Genomic DNA, 20,371 nt, shown 5'->3' with positions numbered 1-20,371 from the left:
ATTTATGACATCACTGATGATGCCACAATGGGTAAGTTGAGATGGGATTTATGACATCACTGATGATGTCACAATGGGTAAGTAGAGAAAGAGTTATGACATTGACACTGATGATGTCACTCATGTCTATTTGATTTACTAAGCATCTTGCTTTCTCGATTCCTGGCTCGCCCGCCCTGCAGCTCGCATACGCAGCTCGCCTGCTCTATTGGCATGTGCAGCGCACAACTTTGCATCACTGATGACATCACTCACTGATGACATCACAAAGATCGCAGCCCAAAATCACAGACAGCCCACTTACTATCACTCATTTATTTATTAGTTTATTTCACAGGGACAATGTACACCAATCAACAGTAAAGCAGTAAGTTAAGTGAGCCAGAGTTTCCTGCTGTCCCTGGCCAGATGTTATGTTACAAAGGCACCCGCCCCATGTGTTGGCACAACAGGGGCTTGAAGAGGATCGCCTCCTTCTGGGTCATGGGCTCGCGGAAGTGTGTCAGCAGCCAGCCGCAAGGCATCTCCTGGTAGAAGAGGAAGAGGAAGCGGGCGAGGAGGAGTTGAGCCGACTTGTAGAGTTTCCCGATGTAGCCAAGGGCCGAGAACTCCAGCGTGGCCCATGTGCTCGCTTTGGCCTCTTGCTCCTCCACGTGCTTCTTGATGGTGGACAGGAAGCTGGCAGCGGACAAGACGTCGTCTTCCAGCTGGAGGTAGTACAGGCCCAGGCTGGTGCTGTAGTCTGTAGTGGATCAGGAAGGAGTTAGTCCATGTTCTGCTTGGACCGGAGTGTCATTGTAGTTCCTCTTCAGACCTGTCAGAGGGGGGTAACACTGCTGAGAAATGTGTATCACCAGCAGCTGGCCTTGCTCCACCATAGAACCTCTCCAGCTGGCATCAATGTCTGCCAGCATCACCGCACCACCATGGACGAGCGCTCCTCAGGGGACGACTGTTAGAAGAGGGAGCGCAAGGTGGAGAGGAGGTAGCTGCCCTTCTTCCTCTTCAGAGGCTAGCCAGAAAGCTCTCCTTGGTAAGGTGTTCCAGCGAGCAGCTGATAAGACACATTGAGAGGCAGGTAACCTCACTGATCCACCCAGGAGTCCTTACTGACCAGCCTCCCCGACCCAGGAATGAGGCTGATGAAGTATGTAGGCCACCAAGGAGAATCAGGACTCCCAAAACAATATTCCTCTTAAAATAAAATGACACTGCATTAAAATCATAGAAAGCATCCGAGTATGGAAATATGAGCACCACGTTGAGAGAATATAGCTACTGTTGGACATCCTCTTTATCTGATGACATCTGACATCCTCGAGTGCTCGAGTGACATCACTGATGATGTCATAGACATGACGACATCACAATTGCTCGAGTGTAACCAAAAACGTAGTCTCTCCCCAGACTCAAATATTACGTTGAATCGCTGCGCTCCCGCTCCGCATACTACATAAATGAGTCTGTGCCAGTTCACAGCCACTGCTGGTTTTCGAAGGCGGGTTGAAATTGAATGAGTGACAGGTCGTAGCACCGATGAGAGAGCGGTTCGAAAAATGGGCTGCGCCTCCCGTCTCGTCTGATCGCAAAGTCGTTACTGATGGGGAGGACTGAATCCACCACTGGCCAAGCGAACGGTTCCCTCCCATAACCAGCCGGTATATGTGTATGTGCGTAGTGTATCAGCATAAGAACTCTCATGGGTTCGGCGTCGAGACTACCAAAAACGTGACCAAAATCACGTCACATTGGTAGTTCTGCAGCACTACATGTAACAGTGATGTAGCACTGCTGCAGCACTACATTTAGTGAGGTTCACTGCAGCTAGTGATGTAACACTGCTGCAGCACTACATTTAGTGAGGTTCACTGCAGCTAGTGATGCAACACTGCTGCAGCACTACATTTAGTGAGGTTCACTGCAGCTAGTGATGCAACACTGCTGCAGCACTACATTTAGTGAGGTTCACTGCAGCTAGTGATGCAACACTGCTGCAGCACTACATTTAGTGAGGTTCACTGCAGCTAGTGATGCAACACTGCTGCAGCACTACATTTAGTGAGGTTCATTGCAGCACATTATGTAATAGACGTAACACTGCTGCAGCACTACATTTAGTGAGGTTCACTGCAGCTAGTGATGTAACACTGCTGCAGCACTACATTTAGTGAGGTTCACTGCAGCTAGTGATGTAGCACTGCTGCAGCAGTACATTTAGTGAGGTTCACTGCAGCTAGTGATGTAACACTGCTGCAGCACTACATTTAGTGAGGTTTCACTGCAGCTAGTGATGTAGCACTGCTGCAGCACTACATTTAGTGAGGTTCACTGCAGCTAGTGATGTAACACTGCTGCAGCACTACATTTAGTGAGGTTCACTGCAGCTAGTGATGTAACACTGCTGCAGCACTACATTTAGTGAGGTTCACTGCAGCACATTATGTAATAGATGTAACACTGCTGCAGCACTACATTTAGTGAGGTTCACTGCAGCACATTATGTAATAGATGTAACACTGCTGTAGCACTACATGTAATAGTGAAGTCCACTGCAGCATTATGTAAGTGAGGTAACGCTTTATATTAAGGTTCTATTAATAAGCGTTAATTAATAGGTAATAAGGCTCTTATAAGGTGCTTATTAACACTATTATTATGTTAATAATACTATATGAGTGTTAATAATCGCATTATAAACATATTTATTGGTAGCTTATAAGACATTTATAAGCACTTTATAACCACCTTTACTAGCTGGTTTTGTTACTTTATTAAGCCTAATAAATAGTTTGTTATTACCTTATTAGCAGTTAACTATGCACTTATTAACAGTTAACTATGCTTTTTGCAGGTACCTCATGCTCACTTCCTGGATAAGCGATGAAAATTTCAGAAAGATCCAAGCGTCGGTTCCAAAGTTATTCAAGAAAAACGTCTTATTCGCTGTTTAGAAGGCTTAATTTGCATTTTTGTCCCATCATGCAATTCTGCCCCTCTTAGAGACACAAAACCCTGAGTGAAACACACATCTCTCAGAATCATTCCCCTGGCCGTTTGGCCATTCAGACATTTGCCTCCATTGAGGCAGCATAATAAGTGCATAATAAAGGATTTATTAACCTTAACACGTTCACTGCCAATGACGTGTTTTTACGTCGTTTTTCGATTTTGTTTTTTTGACGGTGGGATGTGCATCTAGCCCTTTTACATCTCTTATATAGGTATTGGACGTGTACAACGTGTACAACCCATTCCACCGACCCACTAAGTCGCGACAGTGCTTTCCTGACTAGAGGAAGGCAAGCAAAAAGCAGTGTGACTGAAGCCATTCTCATGAAGGTGGATTGGCGAAGGCGCTTTTCGTTTTCGCGCTGATTGCTGGCGGTGCGGGATTGCAGATTTGCATAGTGGATTGCGGGTGGGACACACTTTGAAACACGCAGCATAAATATGACCAGAATCGCAAAAGCTTCATCAAAGCTCTCAACCAAAACTCCAAGAAGCGAGCGAGTCCATCCAGACTTCCTCAAACAGCGGCCGCGCAGACAGGCACAGCAGCAGCAAAGCAATGAGACTGGTGACGCGAGGTTACAGCAGCAGCAACGAGCTTGTGACACGGCCGCTGCGGCCAAGAGGACACACACGGAGGGAGGAGTTGGAAGCGGAGGGGGGTTTCCTGCTGTTATGGAGGAGGTTGCTGTTCAGAACTATTGTTTGGATGTCTGACGTCTTACTGATGCCAGGGATGAATGGTTGAAGTGACTGTTCTATCGAATTTCACAAAAAGCCGTTTATCTCTGAATAATTTTTCTGACGCTGAAACCATGCTGTATTCAACTGCTAATGCTTACATGACTGCTAACTCTACAAACTAACTCTTTTAGACAGAGAAAGCACACATTCTATTAGTTCTTTTGAGATATTGTGTGTTCACAAAATCTTAGCAGAAAAGAATCCTCGGGTCTTGAAAGATGAGCCAGAATCCTCAAGGAAACCCTCTGGCAGAACCTACCTACAGTGAAAAAAAAACGGCTGGCAGTGAATGTGTTAATAAGGCACTGTTCTCGCTTTAGATCCGGTACCTGCAAAAAGCATCGTTACCTGTTAATAAGTGCATAGTTAACTGCTAATAAGGTAATAACAAACTATTTATTAAGCTTAATGAAGTAACAGAGCCAGCTAGTAAAGGTGGTTATAAAGTGCTTATAAATGTCTTATAAGCTACCAATAAATATGTTTATAATGTGATTATTAACACTTATATAGTATTATTAACATAATAATAGTGTTAATAACCACCTTATAAGAGCCTTATTACCTATTAATTCATGCTTATTAATATAACCTTAATATAAAGCATTACCGTAAGGGTAGTAACACTGCTGCAGCACTACATTTAGTGAGGTTCACTGCAGCACATTATGTAATAGATGTAACACTGCTGCAGCACTACATGTAATAGTGAAGTCCACTGCAGCATGATATGTAATAGTGATGTAACACTGCTGCAGCACTACATTTAGTGACGTTCACTGCAGCACTTTATGTAATATTGATGTAATACTGCTGCAGCACTACATGTAATAGTGAGGTTCACTGCAACACTATGTAATTTTGATGTAACACTGCTGCAGCACTACATTAATAGTGAGGTTCACTGCAGCACTTTATGTAATATTGATGTAATACTGCTGCAGCACTACATGTAATAGTGAGGTTCACTGCAACACTATGTAATTGTGATGTAACACTGTTGCAGCACTACATGTAATAGTGAAGTTCACTGCAGTACTACATGTAATAGTGAGGTTCACTGCAGCACTAGTGAAGTTCACTGCAGTACTACATGTAATAGTGAGGTTCACTGCAGCACTAGTGAAGTTCACTGCAGTATTACATGTAATAGTGAGGTTCACTGCAGCCCTACATGTAATAGTGAAGTTCACTGCAGTATTACATGTAATAGTGAGGTTCACTGCATCACTATTATGTAATAGTGAGGTTCACTGCAGCACTAGTTAAGTTCACTGCAGTACTACATGTAATAGTGAAGTTCACTGCAGTACTACATGTAATAGTGAGGTTCACTGCAGCACTAGTGAAGTTCACGGCAGTACTACATGTAATAGTGAGGTTCACTGCAGCACTAGTGAAGTTCACTGCAGTACCACATGTAATAGTGAGGTTCACTGCAGCACTATTATGTAATAGTGAAGTTCACTACAGTACTACATGTAATAGTGAGATTCACCGCAGCACTAGTGAAGTTCACTGCAGTACTACATGTAATAGTGAGGTTCACTGCAGCCCTACATGTAATAGTGAGGTTCACTGCAGCACTAGTTAAGTTCACTGCAGTATTACATGTAATAGTGAGGTTCACTGCAGCACTATTATGTAATAGTGAGGTTCACTGCAGCACTAGTGAAGTTCACTGCAGTACTACATGTAATAGTGAGGTTCACTGCAGCCCTACATGTAATAGTGAAGTTCACTGCAGTATTACATGTAATAGTGAGGTTCACTGCAGCACTACATGTAATAGTTAGGTTCACTGCAGCACTAGTGAAGTTCACTGCAGTATTACATGTAATAGTGAGGTTCACTGCAGCACTACATGTAATAGTGAGGTTCAACACTTCTCTCTCGCCTGATGGATGCTATTTCCTGTTCGTTGTCATGGAGATGTATCATTCCCTCCAACCTGAAAAGCAGCTGTTGGATTTATTTATTTTTCCTTTGTTTTTCTTTCTCCACTTCCCCTTGATTTAATGAGGGAAAGCAACTTTTGTAAATAGTTACACGACTTGAGAGAGAGAGAGCGAGGGGGGGAGAGAGAGAGAGCGGTATTTCAGGGAGAACGATGTATCAATGTATTTTTCTTTCTTTCTTTCTGTGTAAACTGCATGCTTTGGCCCTCTAGACCAAATTACAGAGTTGAAGAAAATAAATTAATAATAAAAAGAAAGAAAAAAGATCACACACACACAAGACCAGAATGCAATTTTCCCGGACCGCCTGAGTTTCAAAGACAGGCACAGGGCAACAAACCACTTTGGCATCAGAAAATCAAAAGAGAGAGAAGGGCTTCACGCTTTGCTTGGCTTTACTAACAGAGTTTACTACAAATCACACCGTTTCAACAGCTAAACGTATCTGTGACCTGCTAGTCAAGCACCATCACTGGAGTTCATGATCTGTGTGTGTGTGTGTGTGCGTGTGCGTGGGTGTGTGTGCGTGGGTGCACCTGGACTAGTAATTAGGCTGCTGTGCCAGTGTTATACTATTACTGTAAGCGAATGGGGGTCATTTAGGTCAGAAGCGTCACTCATATCCCACACAGCTGCCGTGATGGAGTCCCCTCCCTTTGACCCATATCTGAGATCAGTGGTTCTCTCTCAAATACCCCTAAACTAACACAAATTAGACCACAGACCCCCATTTCATATGATTCCTTTTGCTTTTAGATGTTTTATACTATTATATATGTTTATATATATGTTTTATTATATTATATAGGGGTGGCTTTAGCTCAGGAGGTAGAGCGGGTCGGCCAATGACGCAAGGGTTGGCGGTTCGATCCCCGCTCCCTCCCAGCTGCTGTCGCTGTGTCCTTGGGCAAGACACTTAACCCTCCTTGCTCCCGATGGTGTGTAGGCACCCTGCGTGGCAGCCTGCCGCCATTGGTGTATGAATGGGTGAATGTAGAATATCTACTGATTGTAAAGCGCTTTGGATAAAAGCGCTATATAAATGCAGGCCATTTTATACAGAAAGTGTATGAAATAGGGATGTTCATCAGTTATCGAAAATCGATAATTGATCATTAAGGAATGGAATCGATCATGTGGAATTCTTATCGATTTTGTTATAAAAAAAATAAAAATAATTGTGGACTAGGTTTGGGTGGAATTCGTTCCTCCTCGCCCCACTCCATTGCACAGCCGACTAACGTGAGGTGGAGCTTCATATAGTTTCTAGTTTTCTGGCTGGGCACGGGCCTTTGTGCCAACAAAACTGTTTTAAACATGGGGAATTCACACCGGCATGCGCCGGGGACAGTGTTGGAGAGGAGACACATTGAAATAAAGAGTTCATTGAGGAGAACACGTTGTCTTTCGTATTTTATGCCATAGGCATTAATTTTGTTAAAAAAAAATATATATATATATATATATATAATATATATATATATATATATATATATATATTATTATTATTATTAATATGATCGATAATCGATAATTGATCATTAATTTTCCCCGATTTTCGATTATGGAAATTTTTCAAAATGAACATCCCTAGTATGAAACCCTATGACCAAAATAGTCATACATTCTGTCATTGTGTTACTGGATGGAATTAGTTAAAAAATATATATATTTTGCTTGGGACCCCCTGGAACCCCTGGAGGTCCCCGGACTAGGGCTGGGTTCAAAAAATCGATTCTCCGATTTTTAATCGATTTTCATTTTAATCCTCGATTATCGATTCATATGTCCAGAGATCGATTTTTTTTTTTATTAAAAAAAAAAAAAATTTTTTTTTTTTTTTTTTTTACTAAACAGGCTAAAATATTGTGCTGTGTGTGGTAGTTGAAACATAGTTTCAAGTTGACGTTTAATTATGTTTGTAGTTGAAACAAAAACATAAATACTGTAGGCTACATGAATGGAAATGTTTGATCATTATTAATATCTACTTTTAGAAATGATATAGGCTGAAATCAAATCACTGTGCATAATTGTGAAAGTGTCTTTATTGACAGATGAAAAGGCTGTTATTTACCCTTTGTCACCACGTGGTGAGTAAATATATGTGTAACTAAAACCATTAAAATTGACAACAGGTCTGCAACTTTTTTTCCCCATGTACTGTATCTACTTGGCTGGTTGGAAACCCCTGTGTTACATAACTGGACAGTCATGTAATTCAGGGTACAGCTCAAAAACCACGTTTTGGTATCACTAACCAAATCAATATTGAAAATTGATCGAATCGGAATCGAATCGAATCGAATCGAATCGAATCGAAATTAATCGATTCGCAACCTTGTGAATCGGAATCGAATCGATTCTTGAAATTTGAACCAATACCCAGCTCTACCCCGGACGGTGCCTCACTTTGAGGACCACAGTCTTAGATCCATAAATAACCAATCATGACCACTAGATAGGATATTCCGTTTGGACAACAGCTGGAAGTCTGGATCGAAATGAACCACGCAGGCCCGAAAAGCCCAGCAGCCTTCTAGCAGATGTTTGTTTGCCCAAGCAGGAGGCGGGGCTGGAAAGCAGTCGGCTTCATTAACATCAGCCACAAGCCTCATGTCCATTACGTAATGTATACTGAGTGGAAATGAGGTCAGGAGGGCAGCACCAGATGACGCATCCGGATCATACGCTCACTTGCCAGCACACTCGTACTTAGTCGGTTTGTGACTTGTCTTTTTTTTTTTTTTATACTTTATTTTTGTACGTTTTCATGAAACAAAACATAAGTAGAACATACTGGAAAACAAATCAAAAACAAAACAAAAACAAAACAAAACAGACAGTTGGTCACCTTTACATACATCGACTTACTAGTGGGGGATTCAACTCAGTTCGTACATGTAAACACAATCCATTTCTCCCAGTACTTGGAATACTTGTCAAGCTGTAAATTCAAAGAAAAGGTAATTCTCTCCATACTCTGTATGTTGGTCACTATTTCTGTCCAGTCAGTCTTTGTTGGAGGATCGGACTGCAGCCACTTTCTTGTTAAAGCTTTTTTGCTGGCTGCCAGCAGTATTTTTAAGAGATATCTGTCCTGTGATATCAAATCGGTTGCGATGTTACCCAAGTAGATTGTAGGGAAAGAGCAATCAGTTTCTTTACCAAATATATCCTTTATTGCTTGTGATACCTCCTGCCAGTATGTCTGGATGGAAGGGCAACTCCAGAATATATGGAAGTGGTCTGCCAGTTGTTCTCCGCACTTCCTCCAACATAGACTCCTTCCCAAATCACCCATCTGTAAACCTTTTAACTTAGGGGTTATAAAATACCTCATCAAATTCCGCCAACAAAATCCTCTCCAAAAACCCGAGCTGGTGGAGGTAGATTGTACGTTGCACATATTCATCCAGTCCTCCTCTGAGATTACAATTCCAGCCTCTTTTTCCCATTTTAGTCTAACCTTATTTGTTGTGTGTTTCTTCATGGATTGAATACTTGAGTGCAGTATTGAGACAAGTTTCCTGTTACTCTTAACTGTATACATGTTGGTAAATACGTCAACTATATTAGTGTCATCTTTCTTTGTATGTTTTATCTTATCATTAAAATAAGCCCTGGTTTGTAAATACCTAAAGAAGTCTATCTTTTCTAACCCATATGTATCAGAAATTTCCTGAAAGCTGACCAGTTCACAGTTTGATGAAATTGAGCAATATGAAGTGATGCCTTGTCTAAACCACTGCTTAAACCTTCCATCGATCCCTGCTGGTTTAAAGTCTGGATCAAAAGCAACCCATCTCAGCTGTCTAGACTGTCTCTCAAGTGATGGTGGTTTGCATTCCTTAAACCAGATTCTAAAGGGGATTTTGGACCATTGATTTAACCTATTAGAGTGTTTCTCGTACAGTGTTTTACTACCCAGCATAGCTTGTATAGGTATATCTAGCTGTGATGTTTCCAACTCTTTCCACTTTGCAGTGTATTCTGGGTTGCAGCAGCATGCAAGTGGTCTTAATTGTGCCGCTTTGTAATAGTCTAGTAGGCATGGTAGTGATCTACCCCCTTTCTCTTTAGGCAATTGCAATGTTTTGAATTGAATCCTTGGTCTTTTACCTCCCCAGATGAATCTTGAAATCCACTTGTCCCATTCGTTAAATTGTTTTGGTGTTATTTCGGTTGGTAGGGACTGAAAAAGGTATAAGAATCGGGGGAGTACGTTCATTTTTATAGTTTCTATCCTGTTATGCATATCAAAGGGCAACTGAGACCATCTATCTATATCTGACTTAATACTTTTACTTATGGGGCCGTAGTTACTCTCATATATCTTAGATAAATCCTTGGGGATTTGAATCCCCAGATATTTTATGACTGACGTGTTCCATCTGAGTTCAAATCTTTCCATTATTTCTTTCTGAGGGGTATAATTATAACATAAAATTTGTGTTTTTTGCGTGTTTAGTCTATAACCAGAGTATGTTCCAAATTTCTTTAGTACAGACATCAGTGTAGGGATGCTATCGTCTGGGGTTGCGGTAAACAGCAGAACGTCATCTGCATATAAACAAATTTTCTGCTCCAGCCGCCCAACCATTATTCCTCTTATCCCCTCCTCCTCCCTGATCGCTTGTGCTAACGGTTCTATAAATACGGCGAAGAGGGCGGGGCTAAGATTACAACCTTGACGGCAACCTCTATCTAGGTTGATAGTCCTGGACAGATGTCCATTAATCTTTATTCTGGCGTTCGGTGAGGTGTATAGTGTCTTAATGCAGTTAATTGAATTTTCTTCAAAGCCAAATCTTTTCAGCACTAGGTATAGATACTCCCAGCGCACCGAGTCGAATGCTTTTTCCGCGTCTAGACTGATTACTGCGGCACTGGTGTTCTCCCTAGTCACATAATCAGTTACATGCAATACCCGCCTAATATTATCCTGTGTCTGCCTCTCATGTACAAAGCCTGTTTGGTCATCATCTATTAGTTCTGGAATTATATGGTCTAATCTTTTAGCTAGTATTGATGCGTATAATTTATAGTCTATATTCAGTACGGAAATCGGTCTATATGAGCTACACTCTTTTTTGTCCTTCCCTTCTTTAGGAATAACTGATATTATTGCCTCCCTCCACGATCTTGGGGGTTCGCCTCCCTCAATTGTGTAGTTAAAACACTCATAGAGAATAGGTGCTATTTGCTCCCTAAAGGCCTTATACCACTCGGCTGGGAAGCCGTCCGTACCCGGCGCTTTATTAGCTTTTAATCTAGAAATTGCTGCTCCTATTTCCTCCATTGTGATCTTGGCTGTGAACGCTTTATTCTGGTCTTCACCTATGGAGGGTAGATCCAATGATTCTAAGAATGTGGATATTTCCTGGGGGGTAGTTGTGTTTGATTCGCTATACAAATTTCTATAGTAATCTTCAAAGATACGTTCAATATCCTCTAAGCTATGACACACTTTTTTAGTTGTAGGGTCCCTGATTTCGAAAATAGCCCTCTCTGCCTGCTGTTTTTTTAGCCTCCATGCCAGGAGTTTCAGGGCCCTTGGGCCATTCTCATAGTATCTTTGCTTAGCGAATTTGGCTTTCTTTTCCCATTCTTCTTCGTATAGGTTGTTTAATTCCTTTTTAACCTCTTTGATTTGATTCAGTATGTGGGTTCCCTTCTTTTCTATGTGTTCCTTCTCTAAGACTTTCAAATTTTCCTGTAGCTCGGTCAGTTTCTTACCCCTTTCTTTTTTTCTGTGTGAGGTGAAGGCTATAAGTTTTCCTCTAATCACAGATTTTGCGGCGTCCCATAAGACACTTGGCGACACTTCCCCATTATTGTTGTTATCCATATATTCCTTAAATTGTTTCTGTACAAATTCCTTACATGCTCCATCCTTCAAAATACCTGTGTTAAGTCGCCAAAGTGTGTTTTTCTTTTTATTGTCTAGGTGTAGTGTCAAGTAAACAGCTGAGTGATCAGAAATGTCCCTAATTCCAATCCTACAGTCTCTAAGTCTGTGTCTGTCCGAGCTATAGGTAAAAAAATAATCAATTCTGGAATGAGTGTCATGGCTTGCCGAGTAAAAAGTATATTGTTTTTCTGTTGGGTGGAAATCCCTCCATACATCAAACATCCCCAGCTCCATCAGCATTTTTTTTGTTATCCTAGCACTGGGAGCTAACCTCTTTAGTGTGTTCGAGGAGTCAAGTTTAGGTTGCATCTGGACATTCCAATCTCCTCCACATATTAACACTCCAGAGGCTTCAGAGGCTATCAAATCAAAAATTTCCCTTATACAAGAATTATCTCCACCCGGTGGTATATAGACATTGACTAGGGTGACTTCTTTCTGTTCAAGGAGTCCCTTGACTAAGACGTAACGGCCCTCCCCATCACAAAACTCAGAGGTCATTTGAAAGTTGACTGCATTAGGAATTAGTATTGCTACCCCTCTTTTATTACTGTTTTTATAGGATGAATAAAATATATTTTTAAACCCAAACTTTCTAAACTTTTCATGCTCGATGCTGTTGAGATGAGTCTCCTGCCAAAATATTACATGCAGCTTCTCCCTCTTCATTTTTGCAATAAGCTTCCCCCTTTTAATTGGATTGTGTAAACCGTTTACATTAAGGGTAATTACCCTGTATTCCTGACATTGCATTTTGTCCCACAGCTAACTGAAATGTGTAAGTTACATGTTATCGGTGACCAAACTTGTACTATTCTCAAAAAACTATAAGATGAATTCAAAACAAGAAAATACAAAACAAACCAGTAAACCACAAAACTCAAAAAGACCTCCATTGAAGTAAAACTACTTCTTGGTGTGGGGGGAGTAGTCTAGAAGATAGCTCCCAGAGCCCCCCTCAAGTGCAGCGTAACCCTCTTTTCAAGAGTGTAATTCGTGCACTTCAACACGTCACGCCAAAATAAAACTCTCATCCCTATTTGTCGGTCATCTATAGTCTCTCTATGTGTTAGGAGCAATGTTTTGTTAACAAATTAAAATTAAAATAGGACCGGAAAGAAAACACTGGGCTGTTACTGTATATGCCTCTAATCAGTCACATGAGAAAGCGCTCTATCAACAAGAGAAAAGGGGAAAATAGTAATAATAAAAGAAAGAAAAAGAGAGAGAATGGGAGGCAGCGAGGTTTATATAGACAGTAGCTCCTGCATGTGTCACTCAGGCGTCATCATTAAGCTTAATGTTGCTAGATTCCTGTATGATGCAGGTTCATTTGACAGTTTGTTAACGTTAATTCCCATTCCCGTTGACTCCATGTCTAAACTGGGGTTTGGTTACCGTTTAGTCCTCTATTCAGTAAGAAGAAATTGCACTCTGTTAGTGGGGGAAAAGAAAGAGCGAGAGAAAAGAGAAAAAGAAAGAAAAGGCAGCCGCCATGTACCGGATTCCGACCGGAGCATGAAGGCCACACCACAAGGCACTGTGCATGCGACCTCCACGGCCCAACCCGCACCCAGCACATGACACCAGCTGTGTCTGTATGTAAACAGCTCCCGCTTGTGCAGCTTAAGTGTCTTTAATGATGTTCACCTTGTTTAACTTTACTGGAGTCTTATGCAAGTTCGTTTGACAGTTTGTTAACGATAACGTTACCTCCCGTTCCCCTTGATGCGTGTGACTTGTCTTTAAAGGAGAACTTACCTCCAAAACACTTTTTTTCAGCTTTTAACCAATATATATGACTTTGGGGGTGATGTGTGAAGAATTCTGGTCAGAATTTCCACATTTGACACCAAACTGTTGCCATTTTACCATTTGTATCATTTTTCAGCAGCATAACTGGCATAAGCGCCCTCTAAAGGTCGAACACTGCTTTTTTTTTTTTTCTCAAATGAATGGGAGATTAGGGGCACACTGACGTCACAGTGCCCCCAAAGACTATGGGATTTCAAGATAATTACTCCCCTACCCCCCCTGTACCCTTTTGGCTCCTCAGAACTCCAAGCCTATTACTATTGAAGTTTGCTCTTAAAATACTGAACCAAACGTCGTCAAAGTTGGCACATGTCTTAATTATAGTTAGTTTCCCGCTGAATGTGTCACTACTTTATTAATATCTTACCTGGATAAGCTCGAATGATGATGTTTATATTATCAGTCCGAGTTGGAAGCACTGTCTCCAGCCCAGCCAGGCGGGAGCGGGCGGGAGAGAGTCGTACTGTAACCTCATGCACTAGCACCAAGCTCCGGGCGCGCGCGCGCGCAGCAGCAGCAGCAGCAGCAGCAGCAGCTCTGTGCTCTCAGAGCACAGAGAGCACAGTCTGACATTTCCGCGGCTATCAGTCCGACTTGGAAGCACTTTCTCTCGGCCAGTCTGCTCTCTCATGCACCCGCGGGGGCGCGCGGCAGCAGCACACAGCTGCAGTGAGAGGCGGGGGCTTTCAACAGTCTGACATTTCAGCAAACAAATCTCGTCGCAGTTTAGCGGACATGTAAAATATAACGCTATACTACGACGTGACAAAGCTTCTCTAAACATATCGGCTAATATAATATAATCACTGTGTACAAGCAACGCCAACTTTTCTGGAAATCAAGTCAGCAGAGCAGAGCGACTGGCTCTGTCTGTGTGTGTGTGCTGCTCGGGGGGATTCGCATGGGAACAGTGTGAGGAGGAGAAGAGCTCTGCGCTGCCTCCTGCGCCCTGAGAGGAAAAATCAGAGGTGTTGTAACTTTCAACAAGAATCACGAAAAGCCCCAAAACGCAAATTAAAAACGGATTTCATTGCGCGGTTTATCTCTAGTTAGACGAGGGAATTACGTGGAGAAATCTCGCATTGTGTTACCCCAGAGCGAGAGGTTTGTCCTCACTGTGTGCTGTGTGCTGCGAGCAGCGAGGCTCTTAACGTAAGTTTAGACAAGCCACGCACACACACATGGGACAAAATGGGACAAAAATAATTAAATTTCTAGTTCGCCACTGAATGGCCAAATTGATATAACTATCAACCATTTCAGGATTTTCTGTTTCCATACAGGCCACCAGCGTTGGCTAGTTGTTGATATTTATAAAGATATTGCCCCTCTCAAATAAATTATTTTTGAGGCAGTAGGCAAACTGTAATGGCGTCGATTTCCGAAAAAAAATCTTGACTTAACACAGCCAAAGAGTCTAGTATAGACAAGAGTATATGTAATTTCTTGGTTTTTTCCATAGGTATTTTCAAATCACTGTTCTAATACATATCTAGGGGGTAAGTCCTCCTTTAAATAATGAGATTTGGAAACACCCAAAAAAAAAAAAAAAAAAAAAATCTGTGCACTTCAAAGGCTCTTTGTCTCAAGGCTTCAAACAACTTGGACTGGACACTTCGTATTCGTATTCTTAGCAATGTGAAAATTGGTTCCTCCAGTCTGTCAGATGTTTCAGTGGCAGAATCACATAATGTTAGCTAGAGTCACACGGACATCCTGGAATGAAAAGCCTCTTTGAGCAGATGACAGTATAGAGCTGCCTCGACATCACAATGACACAGGCAAAGGGCGAACGAACACTCACCAAGTTCAGTGATCATTATCCCGCCCGTCTTTGGCCACGATTCAATGACAAAGTGAAACTGTGACTCTCTCTCTCTCTCTTCTTTCTTTTGAGAAAAGTTAGGAAGCCAACTTAAATACAGAGAGTTTGAAAAACCTGCTTCGTTGACTTGATGCATTCGTTTGGCACTTTGTCCGCATTGAGACAAATGCCTCCTTACGCTTGTGAACATTGCAGCAGTTTTTAAACACATTAAATATTGGTGCGCAAAGTATGGATGGCGATTATTTTCAGACTAACGTTTTAGTGATACATTTTAGTACATAATGTTGCAGTCATGTGAAAATGGGAATGGTCTGTGTTTTGAGCTCAATTCTGGTCATGCAATCTACAGTGTTAATCACGTAATCCTTACTCAGCACAACTGAGTGGCTGCATGAATGAATTAAATAATGGAGGTTGTTTATGTAACCTCTCTATTTTAGTAAGGCACAGTTTTCTCACTCTTTCTGAAGATGAAGGAGCATCAGCTTTTTTTTTTTCTTTTTTAGTTTTATTGTCTTTTGTGTTTTCCAAAAATCATGAATAAATCCCCAAAGGGAAGACAGTGTGAGGTCAGGAACTGCATCAGGAGGTAGCAGATGCTGAAGCAAGCCTCGTTGCTCTTCCCTTTGGGCAAAGTGTGTAATTGGAGCTACATTACAAGCCTGCTTTCACACCGCACACAGAAACCAGCTCATATCATGAGATACAACAAACATCTAAGCCCAAATGTTCTGGGGGGGGAGTGGGGGGAGGATGAGTATCTATCCGCACGCTGCTATCTCCGATTATCTGCTGTCTCTATAATGAGTATTAGCAGGCTTTTCCTACAAAAGCTTTAGAGATCCGGAAGGAAAATCCTTTAAGAACTGACAAGATAAATCAATCATGCTTTGGAACTGAAGTTATATTTTGTACTTCTCAAAGAAGTTCTAAAGGTCTGGCTGTTTCAAAAATACAATACAATATCCTTCGGTATATAATTTGGAACCAATAATTGATTTTAGTTTAACTCAATTTCAATTATTTCTCCTTTTGGAATTTTTGGTTATAACTTATCACAGATGGCTATGATCAGCGAACAATCTAGAAGAATATTCAGTTGCACTACAACAGTTATTGGACAGTAAAAATTGGGTAAAAAGTGTATCTTCAAATATAAGTCTTATTGGATTAGTGGGCATTTCTGAAGGCCTTTTGAACATCACACTTCCTGTTCAGATCATACAGAAATAGAAACGATCTCATGTGAGGTACCAAGAGATTGAGCCAAGGCGAGATCTGTCAGAGACAATCATCAAGGCACCCGTTGGCTTGTGAACCCCGACACCGTAATGCTTTATGGATGAGAAACCTTCCAGCTCAAAGGATCCCGGGATAAGTGGATTTTTTCCCCTCGACTTTTCCACATTTAAGGGGTCGCTAGTAGAATGATGGCATTTAAGAATCCAAGAAAACTTCTGTGATGGGTGCGGGGGTGGGGGATGATTCACAGCGAGTCTGAAAGTAGGCTAGTGTTTCTCTCCTCTTTTTTTTTTTTTTTTGTGTGGAGTATCTTCATTCATGTCAAAGAGGATCTGACTCAGATGTGTGCCAGGAATTATTTTTCTCATTTTGGCAAAGATCACCGCGCTTTAACGACATCCCTCCACTCAGGGCAAGACAAAAAAGAGACAAGACTAAATGAAATGTTGGCTTCCTACAGCTTTTACAAAGTTATTGCCTCCCAGAGAATTTGATCCCCCGTTATCATTTAATAACGGCCACAAGTTCAAAGCCAACAGGATCCATCTTGGCACCGGTATATTGTAACCGGCGGTATTTGGTTGTTGATCTTGTCGTCGCTGTTGTTTAGTTGTTTTATTGCTGCTGTTGTTTTTGTCGCTGTCATCTTTGTTAAAAGGAGAGTGGCTGTCAAACATCTCTCTGTATTTGTATTAGTCTTTCAAAGGCCATATAGGGGAGAGGCTGGAGAGAGGTTATAGAGCTGTGACCGTACAGTCAGAGCTGAGCCTCAAACCCATGCAGTAGTCATGTGGGGCATGACTTAGTGGACTGGACCTCCACACACACACACACACACACACACACACACACACACACACACACACACACTTAAATACGTACAAGATGGAAGGGGAATGCCACCCATTTTAAGAACCCACGTTATTTCTGAACGTTAATGTTGGTGACCTTGCCACTGGTAAACCATCGGGTCACGTGAACTCACATTCTGTTTCATTCTGCAAGAGCATCTGGCCTCCGCTCTTTCAGCTGCCCCAACGCGGACGGGCCAATCAGGGACCTGCCTCGTAGTTGATATCGTAACCGGCCAATCAGGAATGCCGCTAGCAAAACAGAAATGGATGCCTCCTGTGGCTCTTCGGCCTGAGCAGTAACGTCAACGTCCGTCAAGTTTATACAGCCATAAAGTGCAGTTATTGCAGAAAAAGACTCAACAACAACACACAACAGGAGTATGCAACCAGCGGAGTTGTTGACAACAGTGTCTGCTCCATAGACAGTGAATAGTGCGCTGACTCTGAGGAGCCATAAGCAGTGGTGTAGTGCAGGGTACGTACGGAGTAGACAATAATTTCGGAATGTAGTGTACCCTTCTAAATTCCCTCTATAGCCTTTAGTGGAACTATAATTGCTACCTAGCAGGGCAAGGAGAGTGAAGGAATAGTAATCTATATTGTTGTTTGAAAATTAGCTTTAGCAATAATGTGCACTGTATAGTCATTTAAAAAGTAATCTATAGACAGCCATAAGTAACTTCTGAATATGCACTGATCTGTTTAACAGAGCCAAATGGAGGCAGGAGCCACAGATTAGAGGAGACGGACCTGTTGATGCCATAGAAGCGATGTCATTTCCTAACTGGCATCCTTGTGATAAGAGGTGATGTCAGAGCCATGTGGTTATCTGAAATGACCAACATCCTTACTCCCAAGCCAAGCAGTAGAAGTTAAGTGACACTATAAATACCACTGGTCCATTTTTGGGCGAACTAAAATGCATGAGTAGTCTTACATGTCACCATTTATAACACAGGGCGTTTATCGTTTTGCTGGTCCGGCCGCTTTGGGGAGGCCTAAATTATAAGTATACCTACTTCTCCAGGCGCCACTACGCCACTGGCCATTATAAGTCGAGTTGTCAAGTTTAGGTTCTAGCAATGCTAAAAGGTGAATAGAATTTGAACCTCACTTGGGTGCAACAAACTCCCAAAAATCGTACAGGGTCAACCCGCTCATTGCCTCTGGAGCAGTGCCAACTTTCTTGTACATCCTGCTGGCAATAAAAAAAGAATTGGCGGGTTAGAATTCTCCTGTTTCTAGCTTTTGGGAAAGAGTGGTGCGAGGTCATACGTATTGACCGGAGTGTCCTGGGGCACAGGAATAAAACATGTGAATTTTAAAAATGGGTGGCGCGCCGCTATATCCCCTTTAACCTGTTTCTGGTTGCAAAATTCAAGCGGCTCCCCGCAGACTCTAATACATCTCATTTTGGCATAACACCATTTCATCTCCAGAGCCCTCTTCTGCAGATTGAATAATATCAGGCATCAAGAATTCTGTCAGAATTGAGGGCGGGGGGGGGGACTTCTGCCAATCCTGCCCCAATTGGCACTCAGGCCCCGGAGAGAAGCAGTCTAAAGAAGTCTGCTGCTAAATCCAAAAGGAGCCTTACTCCCCCTGTGGAAGTAACTGGAATTAGCCCCCATCACTGATCCCCGTCCCCTGTGCCCAAAGTATCATTAACGAGCCAAAATAACAAAGTAGGCATGGCCGCTAGTGGAATACAGTGCAGCTCTGCCACTTGAAAGGCTTAAAGAGGCACAGTGGGTGAAAACAGAACATTGATGAAAGGCCGTGTCATGCATGCCGCTTTCAACGAGTCGCCTGGACCGCTCCAAGGCCGAGAAAAAAGATAGACTACGATAAGTTAAAGAAATGCTGCCCCCCAAAAAAACGTATGCCTTGCTGGGGCATGGCTGGGGTGAGAAAGTTTACAGGTCAGTCCGGATTAAGGTGTGCTTATCTCAAGGTGATGCCGGCCAAGCCATTTCTCTTCAAATGTATACAGCGTATTATAGCCGGCTGAATGGAAAGTGAACGCAGCCATATCTTCAGCCTGAGAGCGGGGGATTGAGGTTGCAACCCGGACCTCCATTGCAGCTGTCGGGGGTGCGGGTTGGGTTCGGTGGGTGGGCAGGGACGCTGGAACTCTTTTTAAGTAGGGGGTACTGCAAGGAAGGGACTCGGGATTGGATGTTTTTTTAGCCATATTTAGAGGAATATCTCATTCTAAATTAAAATTAGGATTATGCTGTTGTGATGTCATTATTCAGTATGTTCTCCTTTTCTCACTCACTTTCATGTCACCACCTGCTCTCCCTTTAGGTCGTTTTACACTACAACAGACAGCAACACAGGCAGAATTACTGAACTTATTATTATTATATTTTATTATCTTATTATGAAACCAAACATCAAAAATAACATCTCCACCCCCTTTGCTTTGTTCATAGTCTTATATATAGTCATATATATATATATATATATATATATATATAGAGAGAGAGAGAGAGAGAGAGAGAGAGACATTGCGATTCCAATACAAAACAGCACAGGGTTTAAGTTATTCTGTATTTATCCCCATGAGGAAATCCATCCTCTACTAGGAACCTTCCTAGAACTAGGAGCAGTGGGCAGCCGCAGTGCAGCGCCCGGGGACCAACTCCAGTTCTTTTACCATTGCCTTGGTCAGGGGCACTGACAGGAGTCTTAACCCTAACATGCATGTCTTTGATGGTGGGAGGAAACCGGAGAAAACCCACACGAACACGGGGAGAACATGCAAACTCCACACAGAAAGGACCTGGGACGGACTGGGGTTCGAACCCGGGACCTTCTCGCTGTGAGGCAACAGTGCTAACCACTGACCCACCGTGCCGTGCCTTATGGTGCTGCAGCACCATAAGCACCCCCACTTCCTGAGCCCCTGGTGGGCGGTGTCTCCGAGTGAAGCCAAGCAGGTCGCTGCTCCACCCTCTCTGCCAATCAGGGGAGAGCCGTAGACTAGCACCATGCCTTCTCC

The 20,371-nt window shown here is 42.4% G+C and overlaps 1 pseudogene across 1 annotated transcript in view; it reads right to left on the bottom strand.

Annotated features, from left to right (window-relative positions):
* Window positions 1-416: 416 nt before the first annotated feature.
* The window catches only part of LOC310773008 (alpha-1,6-mannosyl-glycoprotein 4-beta-N-acetylglucosaminyltransferase pseudogene), a 115,945-nt pseudogene continuing 95,990 nt past the window's right edge, over window positions 417-20,371 (bottom strand). The window contains exons 2-3 of the transcript in view: window positions 815-1,012; window positions 417-742 (exon numbers count right to left, since the gene is read on the bottom strand). The product of the transcript in view is annotated as an alpha-1,6-mannosyl-glycoprotein 4-beta-N-acetylglucosaminyltransferase pseudogene (transcript). The remainder of the gene's footprint in view (window positions 743-814; window positions 1,013-20,371) is intronic.

The sequence above is a fragment of the Poromitra crassiceps genome (genome assembly GCF_964638095.1).
Source record: "Poromitra crassiceps genome assembly, chromosome: 3".
NCBI lineage: Eukaryota > Metazoa > Chordata > Actinopteri > Beryciformes > Melamphaidae > Poromitra > Poromitra crassiceps.
Note: the sequence above shows the minus strand (reverse complement) of the source record. Positions and strands in the feature narration are given on the sequence as shown.